This window comes from Schistocerca serialis, chromosome 10, assembly GCF_023864345.2.
Source record: "Schistocerca serialis cubense isolate TAMUIC-IGC-003099 chromosome 10, iqSchSeri2.2, whole genome shotgun sequence".
NCBI lineage: Eukaryota > Metazoa > Arthropoda > Insecta > Orthoptera > Acrididae > Schistocerca > Schistocerca serialis.
Window position 1 is genome coordinate 182,466,378 of NC_064647.1, and position 9,842 is coordinate 182,476,219.

Sequence of the window (9,842 nt, forward strand, 5' to 3'; positions counted from 1 at the left end):
ACAATGCCAAACGTATATTCTCAAACATTTCATCCTCAAATTAAGACCTATGTTTGATACTAGGAGACTTCTCTTGGCCATCAATGAGCTTTTTGCCAATGCTAGTCTGCTTTTTGGTGTCCGCCTTGTTCCGACCGCCATTGGTTATTTTGCTGCCTAGGTAGCAGAATTCCTTAAATTCATCTGCTTCGTGGCCATCAACCCTGATGTTAACTTTCTCACTATTCTCATTTCTGCTACTTCTCATTGCTTTCGTCTTCCTTCGATTTACTCTCAGTCCTCATTCTGTACTCATTCGATTGTCCATATCATTCACCAGATCATGTACTCTATTCTTCTCTTTCACTCAGGGCAGCAATGTCATCACCGAATCGTATCACTGATATCCTTTCACAATGAATTTTCATTCCGCTCATAAATCTTTCCTTTATTACCATCATTGCTTCTTCGATGTCCCAATTGAATAGTAGGGGCGAAAGACTACATTCTTGGCTCAAACACTCCGTCTTCAGTCCACAAGTGGCCCATCGGGACCATCCGACCACCGTGTCATCCTGAGTTGAGGATGCAGATAGGAGGGGCGTGTGGTCAGCACACAGCTCTCACGGTCGTTATGATGGAATTCTTGACCGAAGCCGCTACTATTCGGTCGAGTAGCTCCTCAATTTGCATCACGAGTCTGAGTGCACCCTGAAAAATGGCAACAGCGCATGGCGGCCTGGATGGTCACCCACACAAGTGCCGACCACGCCCGACAGCGCTTAACTTCGGTGATCTCACGGGAACCGGTGTATCCACTGCGGTAAGGCCGTTGCCTACATTCTTGACTTACACTCTTTTTAATCCGAGCATTTCGTATTTGGTCGTCCACTCCTAATATTCCCTCTTGCTTCTTGTACATATTGCATATTACCAGTCTCTCCCTATAGCTTATCCCAAATTTTTTCTGAATTTCGAACATCTTGCACCATTTCACATTACTGAATGCTTTCTCTAGTTCGACAAATCCTATGAACGTGTCTTGCTTCCATTATCAATCGCAATGTAAGAATAGCCTCTCTGGTGTCTTTGCCTTTCCTGAAGCCAAACTGATCGTCATGTGATACATCCTCAATTTTCGTTTCCATTCCTCTGTATATCATTCTTGTCAGGAACTTGGATACATGAGGTATTAAGCTGATTGTGCGATAATTCTCGCAACTGTAAGTTCTTGGAGTCTTCGAAACTGTCTGGATGACATTTTTCCGAAAGTCATACGGTATATTGCCAGAGTCATACACTCTACACACCAACGTGAATAGTTGTTTTGTTGCCACTTTTCCTAATTATTTTAGAAATTCTGACCCGCGTTGCATCTCACATGAACCTCCGAACTGTGGTCTTTTTTTCGTATGTGCCAATACGTTGCTGGCAACGGCCTTGCCGCAGTGGTTCACCGGCTCCCGTCAGACCATCGAAGTTAAGCGCTGTCGGGCGTGGCCGGTACTTGGATGGTTGACCATCGGGACCGCCTTGAACTGTTGCCATTTTTCGGGGTGCAATCTGAGGAGCTACTCGACCGCATAGTAGCGGCTCCAGCCAAAGAAAACCATCATAACGACAGGGAGAGCGGTGTGCTGACCACGCGCCCCTCCTATCCGCATCCTCAGCTGAGGATGTCACGGCGGTTGGATGGTCCCGATGGGCCACTTGTGGCCTGAAGACGGAGTGCTTTTTAATTCCTTGCTGCTTGAAACGCTGTCGAGCGCGAGAGTAACATGATAGGGTGCCACAACTTTCAACCATTACAGGGGCAGGCTGTAGGTCCCTTTCAGTCAAATTTCAAAGTTCTTCGTCCCAATGGGAGACAATTACAGGGTTTCGAAAAAATTATCCTCTAATTGGGCAGTGTAGTGTACATTGCTGGCCATTAAAATTGCTACACCACGAAGATGACGTGCTACAGATGGGAAATTTTAAGCGTCAGGATGAAGATGCTGTGATATGCAAACGTTTAGTTTTTCAGAGCATTCACACAAGGTTGGCGCCGGTAGCGACACCTACAACGTGCTGACATGAGGAAAGTTTCCAACCGATTTCTCATACACAAACAGCAGTTGACCGGCGTTGCCTGGTGAAAAGTTGTTGTGATGCCTCGTGTAAGGAGGGGAAATGCGTACCATCACGTTTCCGACTTTGAAAAGGGTCGGATTGTAGTCCATCGCGATTGCGGTTTATCGTATCGCTACATTGCTGCTTGCGTTGGTCGAGATCCAATGACTGTTCGCAGAATATGGAATCGGTGGGTTCAGGAGGGTAATACGGAACGCCGTGCTGGATCCCAATGGCCCCGTATCACTAGCAGTCGAGATGACAGGCGTCTTATCCGCATGGCTGTAAGGGATCCTGCAGCCACGTTTCGATACCTGAGTCAACAGATGGGGACATTTGCAAGACAACAACCATCTGCACGAACAGTTCGACGGCGGTTGCAGCAGGATGGATTACCAGCTCAGAGACCATGGCTGCGATTACCCTTGACGCTGCGTCACAGGAGCGCCTGCGATGGTGTACTCGACGACGAACCTGGGTGCACGAATGGCAAAAGGTCATTTTTTCGGATGAATCCAGGTTCTGTTTACAGCATCATGATGGTCGCATCTGTGTTGGGCGACTTCATGGTGAACGCACATTGGAAGCGTGTATTCGTCGTCGCCATGCTGGCGTATCACCCGGCGTGATGGTATGGGGTGCCATTGGTTACACGTCTCGGTCACCTCTTGTTCCCTTTGACGGCAGTTCGAACAGTGGACGTTACATTTCAGATGTGTTACGACCAATGGAACTACCCTTCATTCGATCCCTGCGAAACCCTACATTTCAGCAGGATAATGCACGACCGCATGTTGCAGGTCCTGTATGGGCCTTTCTGGATACAGAAAACGTTCGACTGCTGCCCTGGCCAGCGCATTCTACAGATCTCTCACCAACTGAAAACGTCTGGTCAATGGTGGCCTAGCAACTGACTCGTCACAATACGCCAGTCATTACTCTTGATTAACTGTGGTATCGTGTTGAAGCTGCTTGGGCAGCGGTACCTGTACACGCGATCCAAGTTCTCTTTGACTCAATGCACAGGCGTATCAAGGCCGTTATTACGGCCAGAGGTGGTTGTTCTGGGCACTGATTTCTTAGGATCTATGCACCCAAACTGCGTGAAAATGTAATCACATGTCAGTTCTAGTATAATATGTTTGTCCAATGAATACCAGTTTATCATCTGCACTTCTTCTTGCTGTAGCAATTTTAACGGCCAGTAGTGTAAAAAGGGGGACATGAGTTTGCCTGGTTGGCAGGCAGCCCTCACTACTGTCACGACTGACGTGTTATCTATTTTCCCGCCTAATGCCTGTGTGCGCAATAAGGAGTGGTCTCTGAGACCTGAGAAAGTGCTACGGAAAACGCATACACTTTGTGTCTATTGTGTGTGTGTCTGGGTGGGGGGGCACAGGATTTGAAAGATCTGTTGTACGGTGTGGTGGACAGTGTTTTGAAAGGAGGTTCTAAGATAAGTATGGAAAGAAACTGAATTCGGTGATAAGGGGGGAGAACGACGCTATGCAACCCGACCGCCGTGTCATTCTCTGTCGTGTGGCGTTCTGCAGGTGCGGTATGGTTGGTTGGTTGTTTTGGGGGAAGAGACCAAACAGCGCGGTCATCGGTCTCATCGGATTAGGGAAGGACGGGGAAGGAAGTCGGCCGTGTCCTTTCAAAGGAACCATCCCGGAATTTGCCTGAAGCGATTTAGGAAAATCACGGAAAACCTAAATCAGGATGGCCGGACGCGGGATTGAACCGTCGTCCTCCCGAATGCGAGTCCAGTGTCTAACCACTGCGCCACCTCGCTCGTGCGATATGGAGGGGCAACCCCTTCCCCATATGTTGTCGGCTTCCCAGAGCTTGAAGCCGCTACGGCTCGCTTATGCGACTGTTCAATTAGCAGAACATGTCTGAGTAGACTCCGATCTTGCTCCCCCTATCCTTTGCATGACCGAGAACTGAACAGGAGCCGTTCACATTACAGTCAGCTGGGCTAAATACTCAGCTATTTTTCTTTCTTACCCTTTTTTCTTTATCTTCATCATGTACAACGGTTCGCTGGACGAAAGATCCGCACCCAAAGACTTGCAAGTTGCACAGGTCACACCAATATTCAAGAAAGGTAGTAGAAGTAATCCACATAATTACAGGCCCATATCGTTAACGTCGATATGCAGCAGGATTGTACAACACATATTGGGTTCGAACATTATGAATTACCTCGAAGGAAACGGTCCATTGACACACAGTCAACATGGGTTTAGAAAACATCGTTCCTGTGAAACACAACTAGTTGTTTATTCACATGAAGAGCTGAGTGATATTGACAAGGGATTTCAGATCGATTCCGTATTCCTGGATTTCCGGAAGGCTTTTGACATTGTACCCCACAAGCTGCTCATAGTGAAATTGCGAGCTTATGGAATATTGTCTCTGTTACGTGATTGGATTTGCGATTTCCCTTCAGAGAGGTCACAGTTCGTAGTAAATGACGGAAAGTCATCGAGTAAAGCAGAAGTGGTTTCTGGCGTTCCCCAAGGTAGGGTTATAGGCCCTTTGCTGTTCCTTATCTGTATAAACGATTTTGGAGACAATCTGAGCAGCCGTCTTCGGTTGTTTGCAGATGACGCTGTCTTTCATCGACTAATAAAGTCATCAGAAGATCAAAACAAACTGCAGAACGATTTACAAAAGATATCTGTATGGTGCGAAAATTGGCAGTTGACCTCAAATAACTAAAAGTGTGAGGTCATCCACATGAGTGCTAAAAGCAATCCGTTGAACTTGGGTTACACAGTAAATCAGTCAAATCTACAAATCAACTAAATACATAGGAATTACACTTACAAACAACTTAAATTGGAAAGAAAACAGAAAATCTCGTGGGGAAGGCTAACCAAAGACTGCGTTTTATTGGCAGGACACTTAGAAAATGTAACAGATCTACTAAGGAGACTGCCTACACTACGCTTGTCCGTCCTCTTTTAGAATACAGCTGCGGGATGTGGGATCCTTACCAGATAGGACTAACGGAGTACATCGAAAAAGTTCAAAGAAAGGCAGTACGTTTTGTATTATCGCGAAATTTGGGAGAGAGTGTCACAGAAATAATACAGGATTTGGGCTGGAAACCATTAAAAGAAAGGCGTTTTTCGTTGCGACGGAATCTTCTCACGAAATTCCAATCACCAACTTTCACCCCCTAATGCGAAAATATTTTGTTGCCACCGACCTACATAGGGAGGAACGATCACCACGATAAAATAAGGGAAATCAGAGCTCGTACGGAAAGATATAGGTGTTCATCCTTTCAGCGCGCTATACGAGATTGGAATAATAGAGAATTGTAAAGGTGGTTCGATAAACCTTCTGCCAGGCACTTAAATGTGATTTGCAGGGTATCCATGTAGATGCAGATGTTATCCTTGAAATTAAAATTCGTCGTGCTTTAAAATGGAAAATACGAAAAAGTCCTGTCTTTGGGATTAGGGTATCCTTTCTCTTACGGTAAAGGCTGTTAGCATTCCAATATCATTGTCGATGCTCATTGAATTCCAACTTATATTCCCCGTCAGTGGAATCTCTATACTTACCTTTCAATGTGTTTTATTCCAACTTCTATTCTCCGAAACCTGATATTTCTCGTCCTATAATAAATATGTGGCTGATATCCGTTAGAAACAATAGACAGCAACATATGTGAACACCTACATTGTTTTGCTATCTGTGTTCCTCGCTTGTTATGACCTTGAAACCTAATCTTCGTTACTTCCTTCACCTGTGTTCCCTCTCTTTCATATCGCGATGGATGTTTTCCACCCGTTCCGCACTGTCATTACCAACGCCTTCGAAAAAGCAAGAAATTGTGAAGCGAGTGTTTGAAACGCACTTTCTAACTCTTTAAACGTAGTAAACGTGTTTCTCACTATATGTCCTCGCATCAGTTACCTTTAAAGCACAGTTTCTAAGACATATTCTATACATATTCATGAGTTAGGCAAGCATCTTCCTGAACTAGCTCTATTTTGCTTACAAATACTGCACATCTAATAGTATTTCACTAGTCAACTGAAAGACCTCTTACAAGTTTCACTTCACCCATTCTTGATAGGAGGGACGATAGGACGACAGCCGATATGTATATATAATCAGCAATGAACAAACCAACAGCTGTATTTTTAACTCTGGTTTATTCCAGAAGTAAGCGGTTTCGGCATTCCACTATGCCATCATCAGGTCCTCTATGGTAACATAGTGGCTGAGGTAAACTATCATGCAAAAGCAAACTCGTATCCGCACCAGAAAATGTAACACACTCGCAGTCAATCAGTTTGGCTTCTAACAGTGTCTTATATGTTGAGAAGCATATTCAAAATATTCACCGTCCTTCGGCAAAGCTTTAGAAATTATTTTAATATATCTCGGCGTAGTTTGCAGTTGAGACTCAAGAACTTTGCTCAGCTAGCCAGAGTACTGTCAGTTATGGCTTTGCTTCAAAGTACAAATTTGGTTCTCAGAGGCCACGTCTTCTTAATCCAGTGCCGCCATTCCATTCATATAACTAGCAGATATGCATTGTGTAGCCCCCTGATGTTCAATAAGTATACAAATTATTTTCAAATCCCCTCAAACATCCTATCGATCATCATTGCAATTTAGTTTTATGAGAGCAGGTGACAATTTTTGAGAGTATTCCCTTACATCCATAGAGTACTGTGCTAATACTGAAGCTTGCTTGCTGTCAGTAGTGTAACCGCCCCACAAAATAAAAATAAATAATATGAGTATGATTCTAATTTAGTGTAACCTCCCCACAAAATTCTTTCACGTTAACCTCCACACAAAATTCTTTACATTTAATCTAAGCTCAAAATTCATTCACATTTAGCGTAACCTCAAAAACAGAAAAATTCCTAAACCTCTCAACAGTAAAAATTATAATTATGTCGTTCACATTCAGTATAATGTCCCAATAAAAAAATTAAAAAATTCAGTAACCTGGTAATAAAACAATGTAACTAATCTCTCAATTAAATTGTCGCTCACTTATGACTTTTCAATAATTCACTGTGAATTTAACCTGGTAAATTTTGGACGACAGCAGTGCTGCGTCATGGTCCTGAAAGATCATTCTGAATAAAAAAGGAAAAATTCTTACCTCAATGAAGTCGCCGGATATATCTGCTCTTGCAATAGATTTTTCCGGCACAGCTCTGTGCAATGCTGGCCGACCTATCTGTCATTTATGAAAGGAAGCAACTGACTTTTCTATTGCAATAATCGGGATGATCATGGATGGGAGAAATTAGTAAATTCTGTAAATTGAAATGAATGGTTGTTAAAAGTTACTTTTTATGAGGAAGATTATTATTACGAGAGTTTTAAAACATTTACATGCGACTTGAGATAACATTAATACATATGCGCGAGGCTGCTTTTTACCTTATACAATAATACTCAGGCTCCGACATCACTGCACTGCGACCAGGCCAGCCAACACGATACACCATACCAGACCACAGCAGACTCCAGACTAGCAACAACTTACTGCTACAGCTACACAGTTCCTACTGCAGTCAACACTGCTCTCTGGTCAGAGATTCTCTTATACCTTGCCTATTGCAGGCAGCGCGTGAGCAATACATCGAAATTACATCTGCTCGGACCTCTTACATAACCCTCCACTGGGGAGGCAAAAATTTGGCAGCGATGGTGAGTCAATTGGACTTGCCATGAGCAACAAATTTTTCTAAATCTACTTAATTAACGAAGTTTACAGTCACAGAGTATATACACACACATATATATATATATATATATATATATATAAATGCAGAACATGAAATGAAATAGAGTGCACATGCACTGAGTACAGAACATATCAAGCAATGACAAAATGTATACGCAATGAGTACAAAACATATTAACAATTGACATAAAGTGCACACGCACTGTACATATGTTTTACCATTTTACAACAACTAGGATATGCAATGAGTACAAAACATATTAATAAATGACATAAAGTGCACACGCACTGTATACATTTTTTTTACCATTTTATAAGAACTAGGAAAGGAAGGGAAGGATTGCATCATGGTTGTAGCACAGTAGGTTGCATGTAGCTGCACTGAAAGTCCATATCTTTCTACAGAAGCACAACACCAAGTGAGACAATCTAAGTTCTCTTCCCTGAAGTATTAATCAGTGTAGCCAAGACACTGAAATGTCGTATTAATATTCAATGTTATCATTTTGGTAGTACATTAGGTACACCAAACAGTGGGACCATAATAACATCTCCATCGTTCAAGGTGGTGTACAGCATGATGTGTCAACACCACATACTTTTTCACTAACGTAGAATTAGTGCAAAATCCAAATATAGTGCTCCATGATCATGAGGATAGACAGAACAAACGGATATTGCAGTAATTTCTGGTAATTAGGTCAGAAGGTGAAGGACATTAAGTCTTATGCTAGTCATCATTGAGAATTACACTAGTCTATCAACCGATTTGAGTAATTGTTGGCACTCATTGCCTAGTTACTAAACATTTCTGTACTATGTATGGAGTATTACAGAACATTATTCATAAGTCATCTGATTGCACTAAATATTGGCACTCATTAGCCAGTTACAAACCATTTTTATGCATTGTTCAGAAGTCATCATTCAAAACAGGAGTTCATGAGTGTAGCATCAGGCTACTGGTATTCATATATAATAGAACGTAAGTGACATAAGTCAAATTTAAAATATAAGAAACAGTGGCATTCATTGGCCAGTTACAAAGTATTCATATAGTTTTATAAAACATTATTTAGTATTATTCAGAAGTCATCATTCAAAATGAGAGTTAATTATTGGCATAGCATTTATAGAGTATAACAAAAATATTATTTACAGAAATTATTGGCATAGCATTTATGCATTATTACAAAACATCATTCAGTATTACTCAGAACTCATCATTCAAGTGACATAGGACATATTTAAAATGTAACACACTATAACTATTACCCAAGGTCCATGGTCCAATAATACATAGATATAATGGGTTCAATACATCTGACAAATCTGCATCATATTTAGTACTATAATTAATCTCTTAAACTAGTAGCATTATTTGGGACTGGTAATACATTTTTTTGTGCTAGCAATGCATTGCGTTGAGATCGATAATTAATTGCTGGGGCATGAAAATATTTGCTTTTGACTTATTGCTGCAAATAAGGCTTAGTAACGTCATTCGTCATGAGTCAGCTGTAGCAAGGTTATGAAACAAGTAGAGTATATGTGATCACATTAATGAATAACACACTAATGGGTAAAAAAAATGCAACTACTAGATCAGGTTTAATGACTAACTACTTATAGCACATTAATTTCATGAATAGCTTCTCCTGTAAAAAATACAAAATGGATTATTGAGCTGAAAGAAGAAACGCATATTATGCTGAAAAGTAGTGAACTTCGAATTAACAAGTAATGAAACGTGTACTCAATATGTATGTACTCTAGCTGTCCTTTCCAAAACATTCAGTCATAATACTATGTGATATAAGACATACTGTCAAAACGAACTGCAACAAATACTTAAATAACTACATAGCATCTCTTAACTAACAGTAAATATATAAACTTCATCATTATCCTCATCCGCAAAGAAAAACTTCATTATTCATATTACCATAATTTCATTACTATCATCACCTGCAAAGAAAAACTTCATTATTCATATTAGCATATTTTTCATATA

The 9,842-nt window shown here is 41.5% G+C and overlaps 1 pseudogene; it reads right to left on the bottom strand.

Moving 5' to 3' along the window:
• Positions 1-698: 698 nt before the first annotated feature.
• Positions 699-816, bottom strand: LOC126425645 (5S ribosomal RNA; annotated as a pseudogene).
• Between the last annotated feature and the right edge of the window lie 9,026 nt (positions 817-9,842).